The following is an 18069-nucleotide window of genomic DNA, read 5'->3' on the forward strand; positions in this document are numbered from 1 at the left end:
TGAGGGTCAGGTCTTTCCTACTGTTGAGTCAATAGAAGGTCAACATGAAGGTAGGCTCTGAGGGTCAGGTCTTTCCTACTGATTCAAAGGGTCAATAGAAGGTAGGCTCTGAGGGTCAGGTCTTTCCTACTGGTGAGTCAACAGGGTCAATAGAAGGTAGGCTCTGAGGGTCAGGTCTTTCCTACTGATGAGTCAACAGGGTCAACAGAAGGTCAACAGAAGGTCAATAGAAGGTAGGCTCTGAGGGTCAGGTCTTTCCTACTGATGAGTCAACAGGGTCAACAGAAGGTAGGCTCTGAGGGTCAGGTCTTTCCTACTGATGAGTCAACAGGGTCAATAGAAGGTAGGCTCTGAGGGTCAGGTCTTTCCTACTGATGAGTCAACAGGGTCAATAGAAGGTAGGCTCTGAGGGTCAGGTCTTTCCTACTGATGAGTCAACAGGGTCAATGGAAGGTAGGCTCTGAGGGTCAGGTCTTTCCTACTGATGAGTCAACAGGGTCAATAGAAGGTAGGCTCTGAGGGTCAGGTCTTTCCTACTGATGAGTCAACAGGGTCAACAGAAGGTAGGCTCTGAGGGTCAGGTCTTTCCTACTGATGAGTCAACAGGGTCAATAGAAGGTAGGCTCTGAGGGTCACGTTCCTGAATATTAAAGCAACCCCTGAGGGAATGGCGTCTAAAACAATGACAACATCTTTAGGTGTTATAGGGACCTTGTAAAGTGCTAATTCTTTATAACTGAGTAAAAGAGCCTCTGCATTTACCAGTTGGCACCAATAGGATATTATTTCAGAACCAATATTCTAAAAACAAAGAAGTATTTTTATACAGTATGTCCCGATTATTCCATATATAATATCTGTGTAGAGAAAAACGAAGGAACATGATAATGAAACCTGCCAACTATATTGACATGTTTTTAATTATTTATTTATTATATTGACATGTTTTTATTTATTTATTTATTATATTGACATGTTTTTATTTATTTATTTATTATATTGACATGTTTTTATTTATTTATTTATTATATTGACATGTTTTTATTTATTTATTTATTATATTGACATGTTTTTATTTATTTATTTATTTATTATATTGACATGTTTTTATTTATTTATTTATTATATTGACATGTTTTTATTTATTTATTTATTATATTGACATGTTTTTATTTATTTATTTATTATATTGACATGTTATTTATTTATTCATTTATTATATTGACATGTTATTTATTTATTTATTTATTATATTGACATGTTTTTATTTATTTATTTATTTATTTATTATATTGACATGTTTTTATTTATTTATTTATTTATTATATTGACATGTTATTTATTTATTTATTTATTATATTGACATGTTATTTATTTATTTATTTATTATATTGACATGTTTTTATTTATTTATTTATTTATTATATTGACATGTTATTTATTTATTTATTTTATATATTGACATGTTATTATTTATTTATTTTATATATTGACATGTTATTTATTTATTTATTTTATATATTGACATGTTATTTATTTATTTATTTTATATATTGACATGTTATTATTTATTTATTTTATATATTGACATGTTATTTATTTATTTATTTTATATATTGACATGTTTTTATTTATTTATTTAATATATTGACATGTTTTTATTTATTTATTTAATATATTGACATGTTTTTATTTATTTATTTTATATATTGACATGTTTTTATTTATTTATTTATTTATTATATTGACATGTTTTTATTTATTTATTTTATATATTGACATGTTTTTATTTATTTATTTTATATATTGACATGTTTTTATTTATTTATTTTATATATTGACATGTTCAAATGAACGTTTTCCTCATTTTGACGTCATACCCCAAGTCGTGCGGGTGCACATGGTAGATCAGCTGATCCGTTGTCAGGCAGCACATGACCACCGAGCAGCAAATGAACCATTATCCTTCAAAATAAAAGTCTCGAACTGACGATTGTAAAAAATAATACAAATGGTCGAAATGTGGTACATTTTATGAGGAAATGTTACCAGAGATTTTGTTAACCAATATAAAAAAGGAAAATAGATAACAGCCTTAATAAATAATATTATAGCATTTACCATATTGACAAGAGCATTGACAGTATTAACAATAGCATTGGCACTTCAGTCTCCGTTTCTACCTAATTTAACACCTGGTTTACTTAAAAGGCACATCTCATAAGGTGGTCCAGGTAAGTCCAGTCAAGCACAAGTGTCGGGAGGGAGGGGGAGGGAGGAGGGGGGGGGAGGGGGGGATTGAGGGGAGGGGGGGCCTTTAGTTCTCTGTTGCTCCTCTGTTGTTCGTCAAGTAACAGAGGAGCCCAATGACATCATGGACTCCCATCAGACCAACCAGTGGTGTAAAGTACTACTCCCATCAGACCAACCAGTGGTGTAAAGTACTACTCCCATCAGACCAACCAGTGGTGTAAAGTACTACTCCCATCAGACCAACCAGTGGTGTAAAGTACTACTCCCATCAGACCAACCAGTGGTGTAAAGTACTACTCCCATCAGACCAACCAGTGGTGTAAAGTACTACTCCCATCAGACCAACCAGTGGTGTAAAGTACTACTCCCATCAGACCAACCAGTGGTGTAAAGTACTACTCCCATCAGACCAACCAGTGGTTTAAAGTACTACTCCCATCAGACCAACCAGTGGTGTAAAGTACTACTCCCATCAGACCAACCAGTGGTGTAAAGTACTACTCCCATCAGACCAACCAGTGGTGTAAAGTACTACTCCCATCAGACCAACCAGTGGTCAGACCAACCAGTGGTGTTAGTACTCCCATCAAGTACTACTACCCATCAGACCAACCAGTGGTTTAAAGTACTACTTAAGTACTGTGCTTTACTATACTATTTACTTTACACTTATCAAGAGAACATCCCTGGTCGTCCCTACTGCCTCTGATCTGGAGGACTCACTAAACAGAGAACATACCTGGTCCTCCCTACTGCCTCTGATCTGGCGGACTCACTAAACAGAGAACATCCCTGGTCGTCCCTACTGCCTCTGATCTGGAGGACTCACTAAACAGAGAACATCCCTGGTCATCCCTACTGCCTCTGATCTGGAGGACTCACTAAACAGAGAACATCCCTGGTCATCCCTACTGCCTCTGATCTGGAGGACTCACTAAACAGAGAACATCCCTGGTCGTCCCTACTGCCTCTGATCTGGAGGACTCACTAAACAGAGAACATCCCTGGTCGTCCCTACTGCCTCTGATCTGGAGGACTCACGAAACAGAATATCCCCGGTCGTCCCTACTGCCTCTGATCTGGAGGACTCACAGAAACAGAATATCCCAGGTCATCCCTACTGCCTCTGATCTGGAGGACTCACTAAACAGAGAACATCCCTGGTCATCCCTACTGTCTCTGATCTGGAGGACTCACTAAACAGAGAACATCCCTGGTCATCCCTACTGCCTCTGATCTGGAGGACTCACTAAACAGAGAACATCCCTGGTCGCCCCTACTGCCTCTGATCTGGAGGACTCACTAAACAGAGAACATCCCTGGTCGTCCCTACTGCCTCTGATCTGGTGGACTCACTAAACAGAGAACATCCCTGGTCATCCCTACTGCCTCTGATCTGGAGGACTCACTAAACAGAGAACATCCCTGGTCCCTACTGCCCCTGGCTATCCTAGCATGCCCCTGGCTATCTGTAATGATGTCTGAGTTTTGGAGCATGCCCCTGGCTATCTGTAATGATGTCTGAGTGTTGGAGTGTGTCCCTGGCTATCTATCTGTAATGATGTCTGAGTGTTGGAGCATGCCCCTGGCTATCTGTAATGATGTCTGAGTGATGGAGTGTGTCCCTGGCTATCTATCTGTAATGATGTCTGAGTGATGGAGCGTGTCCCTGGCTATCTGTAATGATGTCTGAGTGTTGGAGCGTGTCCCTGGCTATCTGTAATGATGTCTGAGTGTTGGAGCGTGTCCCTGGCTATCTGTAATGATGTCTGAGTGATGGAGTGTGTCCCTGGCTATATATCTGTAATGATGTCTGAGTGTTCGGTTTTGGCCGGGTTAACCAGCGAGAAAAGTGATTTATTCTCAGGATGGACCATTTGTAAAATACCGGGAAAATATTCAACCCTGATTTAGACAGATATGATTGAAGCCTGGGCTGTAATAGTTTACAAAGTTAATTGCTGTTTGAAACCCCAGCATGCTGTTGGAAATGTTGATTTAAATGTGTAAAAGGCTTTTCTAACCATCAATATGATGATCTAGTTAATTAGAAGGGAAAGGGGAAGAGGATACCTAGTCAGTTGAACAACTGAATGAACTCAACCGAAAAGAGTTTTGCATTTAACCCTGCGACATCCGCAAGTCACCTTGTCAATATATAATAATAATATATGCCATTTGTCCTAGAGATTTACACTGTTATCAAAACAGACATTATTTTACATGTTTCTAAAATCTCTTATGGGAAAAATGAATGATGGAAAAATGACTGGAACTATTTCCTTGTTTGACCACTAGGTTTTATGGGTAATATGACTCATACTATGGTACTCCACTGCGTTGCATTCTGTCTGAAATGTGCTGTATAAATAAAGCTCGATTTGACTCTTATTCTGAAGGTCTATACAAATCCGTGACCCGAAAGCGCTTACTTATTCGTGCGTACTTTACAACGGAGTCATTCTAACCCCCCCGGTCACAGGAGCATTTTCCTAACTACGTTTCACGCTTTTATCAATTTAGGAGTCGCAGCGAGAAGACGCCGTCTTTAATTTCACGGTGAAAAATGACCTCGATTCGGTTAAATCTGCCAACGTTATTGAATCGTCTCTTAATCTGCGTCACCTTGCTGTTGAATAACCGCTGCTGTGTCGTTGCCGAGTGCTATCACAGACCCAACGTTGTTTTGATCCTCACCGATGACCTGGACGTCGTTATTGGGGGCATGGTAAATCCGTTTAAAACATTAGTTTAATATATTGGGGGCATGGTAAATCAGTTTAAAACAGTAGTTTAATATATTGGGGGCATGGTAAATCAGTTTAAAACAGTAGTTTAATATATTGGGGGCATGGTAAATCAGTTTAAAACAGTAGTTTAATATATTGGGGGCATGGTAAATCAGTTTAAAACAGTAGTTTAATATATTGGGGGCATGGTAAATCAGTTTAAAACAGTAGTTTAATATATTGGGGGCATGGTAAATCAGTTTAAAACAGTAGTTTAATATATTGGGGGCATGGTAAATCAGTTTAAAACAGTAGTTTAATATATTGGGGGCATGGTAAATCAGTTTAAAACAGTAGTTTAATATATTGGGGGCATGGTAAATCAGTTTAAAACAGTAGTTTAATATATTGGGGGCATGGTAAATCAGTTTAAAACAGTAGTTTAATATATTGGGGGCATGGTAAATCAGTTTAAAACAGTAGTTTAATATATTGGGGGCATGGTAAATCAGTTTAAAACAGTAGTTTAATATATTGGGGGCATGGTAAATCAGTTTAAAACAGTAGTTTAATATATTGGGGGCATGGTAAATCAGTTTAAAACAGTAGTTTAATATATTGGGGGCATGGTAAATCAGTTTAAAACAGTAGTTTAATATATTGGGGGCATGGTAAATCAGTTTAAAACAGTAGTTTAATATATTGGGGGCATGGTAAATCAGTTTAAAACAGTAGTTTAATATATTGGGGGCATGGTAAATCAGTTTAAAACAGTAGTTTAATATATTGGGGGCATGGTAAATCAGTTTAAAACAGTAGTTTAATATATTGGGGGCATGGTAAATCAGTTTAAAACAGTAGTTTAATATATTGGGGGCATGGTAAATCAGTTTAAAACAGTAGTTTAATATATTGGGGGCATGGTAAATCAGTTTAAAACAGTAGTTTAATATATTGGTGGTGTGTTTGAAAACAGTAGTTTAATATATTGGGGTTGTAAACAGTTTAAAACAGTAGTTTAATATATTGGGGGCATGGTAAATCAGTTTTAGTTTAATATATTAGGGGGCATGGTAAATCAGTTAGAAAAGTAGTTTAATATATTGGGGGCATGGTAAATCAGTTTATAGCCCAATATGTTGAGGGTATATTGTTGGGCATGGTAAATTTTAAAAAGTTAATATATTGGGGCATGGTAAATCAGTTCAAAACAGTAGTTTAATATATTGTCCCCGATCTAAATCAGTTTAAAACAGTAGTTTAATATATTGGGGGCATGGTCAAATCAGTTTAAAACAGTAGTTTAATATATTCTAGGTAAATCAGTTTAAACAGTAGTTTAATATATTGGGGGCATGGTAAATCAGTTTAAAACAGTAGTTTAATATACGTGGGGGGCATGGTAAATCAGTTTAAAACAGTAGTTTTATATTAATGGCATGGTAAATCAGTTTAAAACAGTAGTTTAATATATGGGGGGGGAACATGTAAATCCCTAATATATTGGGGGCATGGTAATCCAACAGTAGTTTAATATATGGGGCATGGTAAATCTTAAAACAGTAGTTTAATATATTGGGGGCATGGATGGGGAAATCAGTTTAAAACATAGTTCTTTAATATATTACATGGACGGGGGGGCATGGTAAATCAGTTTAGTAGTTTAATATATTAATGGAAATCAGTTTAAACATAGTTTAATATATTGGGGGAACATGATAAATCAGTGTTAAAACAGTAGTTTAATATATTGGGGGACATGGTAAATCAGTTTAAATGTTTGAATATATTGGTGGTGTGTTTGAAGAATAACGTTAGGTTGGAACTGGGGCTGGGACCAGGGTTGACCTTTTAGTTAAGGGTTATGGAGTTAGATAAATAAATAAATGGATAATATTAGCTATGTTGAGGGTATGTTGTTGTTTTGCAAAAGTTGATCATGACCTGCTAGGTTATCTATGCCTGCCTAATCATGTCCCGATCTCACCATACAGAACTATTATGTGTCATGGACATGGGGGGATCAGTTTAGATGTTCTTCCATAATGGATCCCTGATCTGATCAGTTTAGATGTTCTTCCATAATGGATAATATTACATGGACGGGGGGGAACCTGATCCCTGATCAGTTTATGTGTTCTTCCATAATGGATAATATTACATGGACAGGGGGGAACCTGATCCCTGATCAGTTTATGTGTTCTTCCATAATGGATAATATTACATGGACGGGGGGGACCTGATCCCTGATCAGTTTATGTGTTCTTCCATAATGGATAATATTACATGGACGGGGGGGACCTGATCCCTGATCAGTTTATGTGTTCTTCCATAATGGATAATATTACATGGACGGGGGAACCTGATCCCTGATCAGTTTTATGTGTTCTTCCATAATGGATAATATTACATGGACGGGGGGGGAACCTGATCCCTGATCAGTTTAGATGTTCTTCCATAATGGATAATATTACATGGACGGGGGGGAACCTGATCCCTGATCAGTTTGTGTTCTTCCATAATGGATAATATTACATGGACGGGGGGGGGACCTGATCCCTGATCAGTTTATGTTCTTCCATAATGGATAATATTACATGGACAGGGGGGAACCTGATCCCTGATCAGTTTAGATGTTCTTCCATAATGGATAATATTACATGGACCTGATCCCTGATCAGCAATCCTACTTCTGAGAGTCTTGATTACATACGACTACAGCAATAGCTAAAGCTGATGGACTGGGCCCTTCATAAACCCGTGATCAGTTCCTCCTCTCTAAACTAGCCTAAATCCCAAGGCAGACATGTTTTCAGTAGGTTCTATTCTCACCTTATTATTTAGCAGAACCCTGCTCTCACAGTCCAGGTAATTGGCAGCCAGTCTGAACTAGTTCAGTATGCTCAGTAGGTAAACTAGAAGTCTGGCCAGGAGAATCTTATGATGCTGTAATCCAGGTACATTTTTCAGATGTTATTATTGTAAAGTTTAGAACCGCCAGATGTTGATGACAGATCAGTGTGAAATAAGTTACCAGAACAGGTGTGTCTGTGAGCTGAGGTTGATGACAGATCAGTGTGAAATAAGGTACCAGAACAGGTGTGTCTGTGAGCTGAGGTTGATGACAGATCAGTGTGAAATAAGGTACCAGAACAGGTGTGTCTGTGAGCTGAGGTTGATGACAGATCAGTGTGAAATAAGGTACCAGAACAGGTGTGTCTGTGAGCTGAGGTTGATGACAGATCAGTGTGAAATAAGGTACCAGAACAGGTGTGTCTGTGAGCTGAGGTTGATGACAGATCAGTGTGAAATAAGGTACCAGAACAGGTGTGTCTGTGAGCTGAGGTTGATGACAGATCAGTGTGAAATAAGGTACCAGAACAGGTGTGTCTGTGAGCTGAGGTTGATGACAGATGGGACATCCATTCTAAAACCCGCATTGTGTTTCTTCAGACCCCACTGAGCAAGACCAAGAAACTGATTGGTGAAGCAGGGATCACCTTTACCAACGCTGTGAGTATCCTGGTCAGGGTTAGGGGTTAGGGGTTAGGGGTTGGTCTCCAACGCTGTGAGTATCCTGTTAGGGGTTAGGGGTTGGTCTCCAACGCTGTGAGTATCCTGTTAGGGGTTAGGGGTTGGTCTCCAACGCTGTGAGTATCCTGTTAGGGGTTAGGGGTTGGTCTCCACCGCTGTAAGTATCCTGTTAGGGGTTAGGGGTTAGGGGTTGGTCTCCAACGCTGTGAGTATCCTGTTAGGGGTTAGGGGTTGGTCTCCAACGCTGTGAGTATCCTGTTAGGGGTTAGGGGTTGGTCTCCAACGCTGTGAGTATCCTGTTAGGGGTTAGGGGTTGGTCTCCAACGCTGTGAGTATCCTGTTAGGGGTTAGGGGTTGGTCTCCAACGCTGTGACTATCCTGTTAGGGGTTAGGGGTTGGTCTCCAATGCTGTGAGTATCCTGTTAGGGGTTGGTCTCCAACGCTGTGAGTATCCTGTTAGGGGTTAGGGGTTGGTCTCCAACGCTGTGAGTATCCTGTTAGGGGTTAGGGGTTGGTCTCCAACGCTGTGAGTATCCTGTTAGGGGTTGGTTCTCCAATGCTGTGAGTATCCTGTTAGGGGGGGTTGGTCTCCAATGCTGTGAGTATCCTGTAGGGGTTGGTCTCCAACGCTGTGAGTATCCTGTTAGGGGTTAGGGGTTGGTCTCCAACGCTGTGAGTATCCTGTTAGGGGTTAGGGGTTGGTCTCCAACGCTGTGAGTATCCTGTTAGGGGTTAGGGGTTGGTCTCCAACGCTGTGAGTATCCTGTTAGGGGTTAGGGGTTGGTCTCCAACACTGTGAGTATCCTGTTAGGGGTTGGTCTCCAACGCTGTGAGTATCCTGTTAGGGGTTAGGGGTTGGTCTCCAATGCTGTGAGTATCCTGTTCAGGGTTAGGGGTTGGTCTCCAACGCTGTGAGTATCCTGTTAGGGTTAGGGGTTGGTCTCCAACGCTGTGAGTATCCTGTTAGGGGTTAGGGTTGGTCTCCAACGCTGTGAGTATCCTGTTAGGGGTTAGGGGTTGGTCTCCAATGCTGTGAGTATCCTGTTAGGGGTTGGTCTCCAACGCTGTGAGTATCCTGTTAGGGGTTAGTGTTGGTCTCCAACGCTGTGAGTATCCTGTTAGGGGTTAGGGGTTGGTCTCCAACGCTGTGAGTATCCTGTTAGGGGTTGGTCTCCAACGCTGTGAGTATCCTGTTAGGGGTTGGTCTCCAACGCTGTGAGTATCCTGTTAGGGGTTAGGGGTTGGTCTCCAATGCTGTGAGTATCCTGTTAGGGGGGTTGGTCTCCAACGCTGTGAGTATCCTGTTAGGGGTTAGTGTTGGTCTCCAACGCTGTGAGTATCCTGTTAGGGGTTAGTTGGTCTCCAATGCTGTGAGTATCCTGTTAGGGGTTAGGGGTTGGTCTCCAACGCTGTGAGTATCCTGTTAGGGGTTGGTCTCCAACGCTGTGAGTATCCTGTTAGGGGTTAGTGTTGGTCTCCAACGCTGTGAGTATCCTGTTAGGGGTTAGTGTTGGTCTCCAATGCTGTGAGTATCCTGTTAGGGGTTAGGGGTTGGTCTCCAACGCTGTGAGTATCCTGTTAGGGGTTGGTCTCCAACGCTGTGAGTATCCTGTTAGGGGTTAGGGGTTGGTCTCCAATGCTGTGAGTATCCTGTTCAGGGTTAGGGGTTGGTCTCCAACGCTGTGAGTATCCTGTTCAGGGTTAGGGTTGGTCTCCAACGCTGTGAGTATCCTGTTAGGGGTTGGTCTCCAACGCTGTGAGTATCCGGTTAGGTGTTGGTCTCCAACGCTGTGAGTATCCTGTTAGGGGTTAGGGGTTGGTCTCCAATGCTGTGAGTATCCTGTTAGGGGTTGGTCTCCAACGCTGTGAGTATCCTGTTAGGGGTTAGTGTTGGTCTCCAACGCTGTGAGTATCCTGTTAGGGGTTAGTGTTGGTCTCCAATGCTGTGAGTATCCTGTTAGGGGTTAGGGGTTGGTCTCCAACGCTGTGAGTATCCTGTTAGGGGTTGGTCTCCAACGCTGTGAGTATCCTGTTAGGGGTTAGGGGTTGGTCTCCAATGCTGTGAGTATCCTGTTCAGGGTTAGGGGTTGGTCTCCAACGCTGTGAGTATCCTGTTAGGGGTTGGTCTCCAACGCTGTGAGTATCCTGTTAGGGGTTAGGGGTTGGTCTCCAATGCTGTGAGTATCCTGTTAGGGGTTGGTCTCCAACGCTGTGAGTATCCTGTTAGGGGTTGGTCTCCAACGCTGTGAGTATCCTGTTAGGGGTTGGTCTCCAACGCTGTGAGTATCCTGTTCAGGGTTAGGGGTTAGGGGTTGGTCTCCAACGCTGTGAGTATCCTGGTTAGGGGTTAGGGTTGGTCTCCAACGCTGTAAGTATCCTGTTCAGGGTTAGGGGTTGGTCTACAACGCTGTGAGTATCCTGGTCAGGGTTAGGGGTTAGGGGTTGGTCTCCAACGCTGTGAGTATCCTGTTAGGTGTTAGTCTCCAACGCTGTGAGTATCCTGTTCAGGGTTAGGGGTTGGTCTACAACGCTGTGAGTATCCTGTTCAGGGTTAGGGGTTGGTCTCCAACGCTGTGAGTATCCTGTTAGGGGTTGGTCTCCAACGCTGTGAGTATCCTGTTAGGGGTTGGTCTCCAACGCTGTGAGTATCCTGTTAGGGGCTGGTCTCCAACGCTGTGAGTATCCTGTTCAGGGTTAGGGGTTAGGGGTTGGTCTCCAACGCTGTGAGTATCCTGGTTAGGGGTTAGGGTTGGTCTCCAACGCTGTGAGTATCCTGTTAGGGGTTAGGGGTTGGTCTCCAACGCTGTGAGTATCCTGTTAGGGGTTGGTCTCCAACGCTGTGAGTATCCTGGTTAGGGGTTAGGGTTGGTCTCCAACGCTGTGAGTATCCTGTTAGGGGTTAGGGGTTGGTCTCCAACGCTGTGAGTATCCTCAGGGTTAGGGGTTAGGGGTTGGTCTCCAACGCTGTAAGTATCCTGTTAGGGGTTGGTCTCCAACGCTGTGAGTATCCTGGTTCAGGATGGGAGGAATGCATGATGAGGGTTTCAGGGGCAGGATGGGAGATTAATGCATGATGAGGGTTTCAGGATGGGAGATGAATGCATGATGAGGGTTTCAGGATGGGAGATGAATGCATGATGAGGGTTTCAGGATGGGAGATGAATGCATGATGAGGGTTTCAGGATGGGAGATGAATGCATGATGAGGGTTTCAGGGTGGGAGATGAATGCATGATGAGGGTTTCAGGATGGGAGATGAATGCATGAGGGTTTCAGGGTGGGAGATGAATGCATGAGGGTTTCAGGGTGGGAGATGAATGCATGAGGGTTTCAGGGTGGGAGATGAATGCATGAGGGTTTCAGGGTGGGAGATGAATGCATGAGGGTTTCAGGATGGGAGATGAATGCATGATGAGGGTTTCAGGGTGGGAGATGAATGCATGATGAGGGTTTCAGGGGCAGGATGGGAGATGAATGCATGATGAGGGTTTCAGGGGCAGGATGGGAGATGAATGCATGATGAGGGTTTCAGGATGGGAGATGAATGCATGATGAGGGTTTCAGGATGGGAGATGAATGCATGATGAGGGTTTCAGGGGCAGGATGGGAGATGAATGCATGATGAGGGTTTCAGGATGGGAGATGAATGCATGATGAGGGTTTCAGGGGCAGGATGGGAGATGAATGCATGATGAGGGTTTCAGGGTGGGAGATGAATGCATGATGAGGGTTTCAGGATGGGAGATGAATGCATGATGAGGGTTTCAGGATGGGAGATGAATGCATGAGGGTTTCAGGGTGGGAGATGAATGCATGAGGGTTTCAGGGTGGGAGATGAATGCATGATGAGGGTTTCAGGGGCAGGATGGGAGATTAATGCATGATGAGGGTTTCAGGATGGGAGATGAATGCATGATGAGGGTTTTAGGATGGGAGATGAATGCATGATGAGGGTTTCAGGGGCAGGATGGGAGATGAATGAGTGTAGTTGCACTGCACCAGGAGACATGCTGATGGGAGTATGTTGTTGTGGTTACCCCAGTTTGTAGCCAGCCCGCTGTGCTGTCCCAGCAGAGCCAGCATCCTAACAGGAAAGTATCCTCATAACCACCATGTGATCAACAACACTCTGGTGGGGAACTGCAGCAGCACGGCCTGGCAGAAGACCCAGGAGCCCAAGACCTTCCCTGCTCTACTGCAGGCCTACGCTGGTTACCAGACCTTCTTCGCTGGGAAGTACCTCAACCAGGTAAATATACCTCACCAACTCTACCACTAACCCAACTCTACCACTAACCCAACTCTACCACTAACCCAACTCTACCACTAACCCAACTCTACCACTAACCCAACTCTACCACTAACCCAACTCTACCACTAACCCAACTCTACCACTAACCCAACTCTACCACTAACCCAACTCTACCACTAACCCAACTCTACCACTAACCCAACTCTACCACTAACCCAACTCTACCACTAACCCAACTCTACCACTAACCCAACTCTACCACTAACCCAACTCTACCACTAACCCAACTCTACCACTAACCCAACTCTACCACTAACCCAACTCTACCACTAACCCAACTCTACCACTAACCCAACTCTACCACTAACCCAACTCTACCACTAACCCAACTCTACCACTAACCCAACTCTACCACTAACCCAACTCTACCACTAACCCAACTCTACCACTAACCCAACTCTACCACTAACCCAACTCTACCACTAACCCAACTCTACCACTAACCCAACTCTACCACTAACCCAACTCTACCCCTAACTCTACCACCCAACTCTACCACTAACCCAACTCTACCACTAACCCAACTCTACCACTAACCCAACTCTACCACTAACCCAACTCTACCACTAACCCAACTCTACCACTAACCCAACTCTACCACTAACCCAACTCTACCACTAACCCAACTCTACCACTAACCCAACTCTACCACTAACCCAACTCTACCACTAACCCAACTCTACCACTAACCCAACTCTACCACTAACCCAACTCTACCACTAACCCAACTCTACCACTAACCCAACTCTACCACTAACCCAACTCTACCACTAACCCAACTCTACCACTAACCCAACTCTACCACTAACCCAACTCTACCACTAACCCAACTCTACCCCTAACCCAACTCTACCCCTAACCCAACTCTACCCACTAACCCAACTCTACCCCTAACCCAACTCTACCCCTAACCCAACTCTACCCCTAACCCAACTCTACCCCTAACCCAGACCTTCTACACTGGGAAGCACCTCAACCAGGTTGTTCAATTCAAAAACAACATTTACTTTGGACAAGTCTTAAGCAATATGACAGTATGCCACAACCATACCACACACAGCATCTTCACGTGTCCTGTCATGTATGTAGGTTATACTAGACAGCATCATGTCATGTATGTAGGTTACACTAGACAGCATCATGTCCTGTCATGTATGTAGGTTACACTAGACAGCATCATGCCCTGTCATGTATGTAGGTTACACTAGACAGCATCATGTCATGTATGTAGGTTACACTAGACAGCATCATGTCCTGTCATGTATGTAGGTTACACTAGAGAGCATCATGCCCTGTCATGTATGTAGGTTACACTAGACAGCATCATGTCATGTATGTAGGTTACACTAGACAGCATCATGTCCTGTCATGTATGTAGTTTATACTAGACAGCATCATGTCATGTATGTAGGTTACACTAGACAGCATCATGTCATGTATGTAGGTTACACTAGAGAGCATCATGTCCTGTCATGTATGTAGGTTACACTAGACAGCATCATGTCCTGTCATGTATGTAGGTTACACTAGACAGCATCATGTCCTGTCATGTATGTAGGTTACACTAGACAGCATCATGTCCTGTCATGTATGTAGGTTACACTAGACAGCATCATGTCATGTATGTAGGTTACACTAGACAGCATCATGTCATGTATGTAGGTTACACTAGACAGCATCATGTCATGTATGTAGGTTACACTAGACAGCATCATGTCATGTATGTAGGTTACACTAGACAGCATCATGTCATGTATGTAGGTTACACTAGACAGCATCATGTCATGTATGTAGGTTACACTAGACAGCATCATGTCATGTATGTAGGTTACACTAGACAGCATCATGTCCTGTCATGTATGTAGGTTACACTAGACAGCATCATGTCCTGTCATGTATGTAGGTTACACTAGACAGCATCATCATGTCCTGTCATGTATGTAGGTTACACTAGACAGCATCATCATGTCCTGTCATGTATGTAGGTTACACTAGACAGCATCATCATGTCCTGTCATGTATGTAGGTTACACTAGAGAGCATCATGTCCTGTATGTAGGTTACACTAGACAGCATCATGTCATGTATGTAGGTTATACTAGACAGCATCATGTCATGTATGTAGGTTACACTAGACAGCATCATCATGTCCTGTCATGTATGTAGGTTACACTAGACAGCATCATCATGTCCTGTCATGTATGTAGGTTACACTAGAGAGCATCATGTCCTGTCATGTATGTAGGTTACACTAGAGAGCATCATGTCATGTATGTAGGTTACACTAGACAGCATCATGTCCTGTCATGTATGTAGGTTACACTAAACAGCATCATGTCCTGTCCTGTATGTAGGTTACACTAGACAGCATAATCATGTCCTGTATGTAGGTTACACTAGACAGCATAATCATGTCATGTATGTAGGTTACACTAGACAGCATCATGTCCTGTCATGTATGTAGGTTATACTAGACAGCATCATGTCCTGTCATGTATGTAGGTTACACTAGACAGCATCATGTCCTGTCATGTATGTAGGTTACACTAGAGAGCATCATGTCCTGTCATGTATGTAGGTTACACTAGACAGCATCATGTCCTGTCATGTATGTAGGTTACACTAGACAGCATCATGTCATGTATGTAGGTTACACTAGACAGCATCATGTCATGTAGGTTACATGTAGGTTACACTAGACAGCATCATGTCATGTTCCTGTATGTAGGTTACACTAGACAGCATCATGTAGGTTACACTAGACAGCATCATGTATGTAGGTTACACTAGACAGCATCATGTATGTAGGTTACACTAGACAACATCATGTATGTAGGTTACACTAGACAGCATCATGTAGGTTACACTGTCATGTATGTAGGTTACACTAGACAGCATCATGTCATGTCATGTATGTAGGTTACACTAGACAGCATCATGTCATGTCATGTATGTAGGTTACACTAGACAGCATCATGTCATGTCATGTATGTAGGTTACACTAGACAGCATCATGTCATGTATGTAGGTTACACTGGACAGCATCATGTCATGTATGTAGGTTACACTAGACAGCATCATGTCCTGTCATGTATGTAGGTTACACTAGACAGCATCATGTCCTGTCATGTATGTAGGTTACACTAGACAGCATCATGTCCTGTCATGTATGTAGGTTACACTAGACAGCATGTCATGTATGTAGGTTACACTAGAGAGCATCATGTCATGTATGTAGGTTACACTAGACAGCATCATGTCCTGTCATGTATGTAGGTTACACTAAACAGCATCATGTCCTGTCCTGTATGTAGGTTACACTAGACAGCATAATCATGTCCTGTATGTAGGTTACACTAGACAGCATAATCATGTCATGTATGTAGGTTACACTAGACAGCATCATGTCCTGTCATGTATGTAGGTTATACTAGACAGCATCATGTCCTGTCATGTATGTAGGTTACACTAGACAGCATCATGTCCTGTCATGTATGTAGGTTACACTAGAGAGCATCATGCCCTGTCATGTATGTAGGTTACACTAGAGAGCATCATGTCCTGTCATGTATGTAGGTTACACTAGACAGCATCATGTCATGTATGTAGGTTACACTAGACAGCATCATGTCATGTATGTAGGTTACACTAGACAGCATCATGTCATGTATGTAGGTTACACTAGACAGCATCATGTCATGTATGTAGGTTACACTAGACAGCATCATGTCATGTAGGTTACACTAGACAGCATCATGTCATGTATGTAGGTTACACTAGACAGCATCATGTCATGTATGTAGGTTACACTAGACAGCATCATGTCATGTATGTAGGTTACACTAGACAGCATCATGTCCTGTCATGTATGTAGGTTACACTAGACAGCATCATCATGTCCTGTCATGTATGTAGGTTACACTAGACAGCAGCATCATGTCCTGTCATGTATGTAGGTTACACTAGACAGCATCATCATGTCATGTCATGTATGTAGGTTACACTAGAGAGCATCATGTCATGTATGTAGGTTACACTAGACAGCATCATGTCATGTATGTAGGTTATACTAGACAGCATCATGTCATGTATGTAGGTTACACTAGACAGCATCATGTCCTGTCATGTATGTAGGTTACACTAGACAGCATCATGTCCTGTCATGTATGTAGGTTACACTAGACAGCATCATGTCCTGTCATGTATGTAGGTTACACTAGAGAGCATCATGTCATGTATGTAGGTTACACTAGACAGCATCATGTCCTGTCATGTATGTAGGTTACACTAAACAGCATCATGTCCTGTCCTGTATGTAGGTTACACTAGACAGCATAATCATGTCCTGTATGTAGGTTACACTAGACAGCATAATCATGTCATGTATGTAGGTTACACTAGACAGCATCATGTCCTGTCATGTATGTAGGTTATACTAGACAGCATCATGTCCTGTCATGTATGTAGGTTACACTAGACAGCATCATGTCCTGTCATGTATGTAGGTTACACTAGAGAGCATCATGCCCTGTCATGTATGTAGGTTACACTAGAGAGCATCATGTCCTGTCATGTATGTAGGTTACACTAGACAGCATCATGTCATGTATGTAGGTTACACTAGACAGCATCATGTCATGTATGTAGGTTACACTAGACAGCATCATGTCATGTATGTAGGTTACACTAGACAGCATCTGTATGTAGGTTACACTAGACAGCATCATGTATGTAGGTTACACTAGACAGCATCATGTATGTAGGTTACACTAGACAGCATCATGTATGTAGGTTACACTAGACAGCATCATGTATGTAGGTTACACTAGACAGCATCATGTATGTAGGTTACACTAGACAGCATCATGTATGTAGGTTACACTAGACAGCATCATGTATGTAGGTTACACTAGACAGCATCATGTCATGTCATGTATGTAGGTTACACTAGACAGCATCATGTCATGTCATGTATGTAGGTTACACTAGACAGCATCATGTCATGTATGTAGGTTACACTAGACAGCATCATGTCCTGTCATGTATGTAGGTTACACTAGACAGCATCATGTCCTGTCATGTATGTAGGTTACACTAGACAGCATCATGTCCTGTCATATATGTAGGTTACACTAGACAGCATCATGTCCTGTCATGTATGTAGGTTACACTAGACAGCATGTCATGTATGTAGGTTACACTAGAGAGCATCATGTCATGTATGTAGGTTACACTAGACAGC

General features: G+C 42.4%; 1 pseudogene; it reads left to right on the forward strand.

Annotated features, from left to right (window-relative positions):
* The first annotated feature begins 4670 nt into the window (after positions 1 to 4670).
* LOC124019613 overlaps positions 4671 to 18069 on the forward strand; it is a 42485-nt pseudogene continuing 29086 nt past the window's right edge.

Source organism: Oncorhynchus gorbuscha, unplaced genomic scaffold, assembly GCF_021184085.1.
Source record: "Oncorhynchus gorbuscha isolate QuinsamMale2020 ecotype Even-year unplaced genomic scaffold, OgorEven_v1.0 Un_scaffold_639, whole genome shotgun sequence".
NCBI lineage: Eukaryota > Metazoa > Chordata > Actinopteri > Salmoniformes > Salmonidae > Oncorhynchus > Oncorhynchus gorbuscha.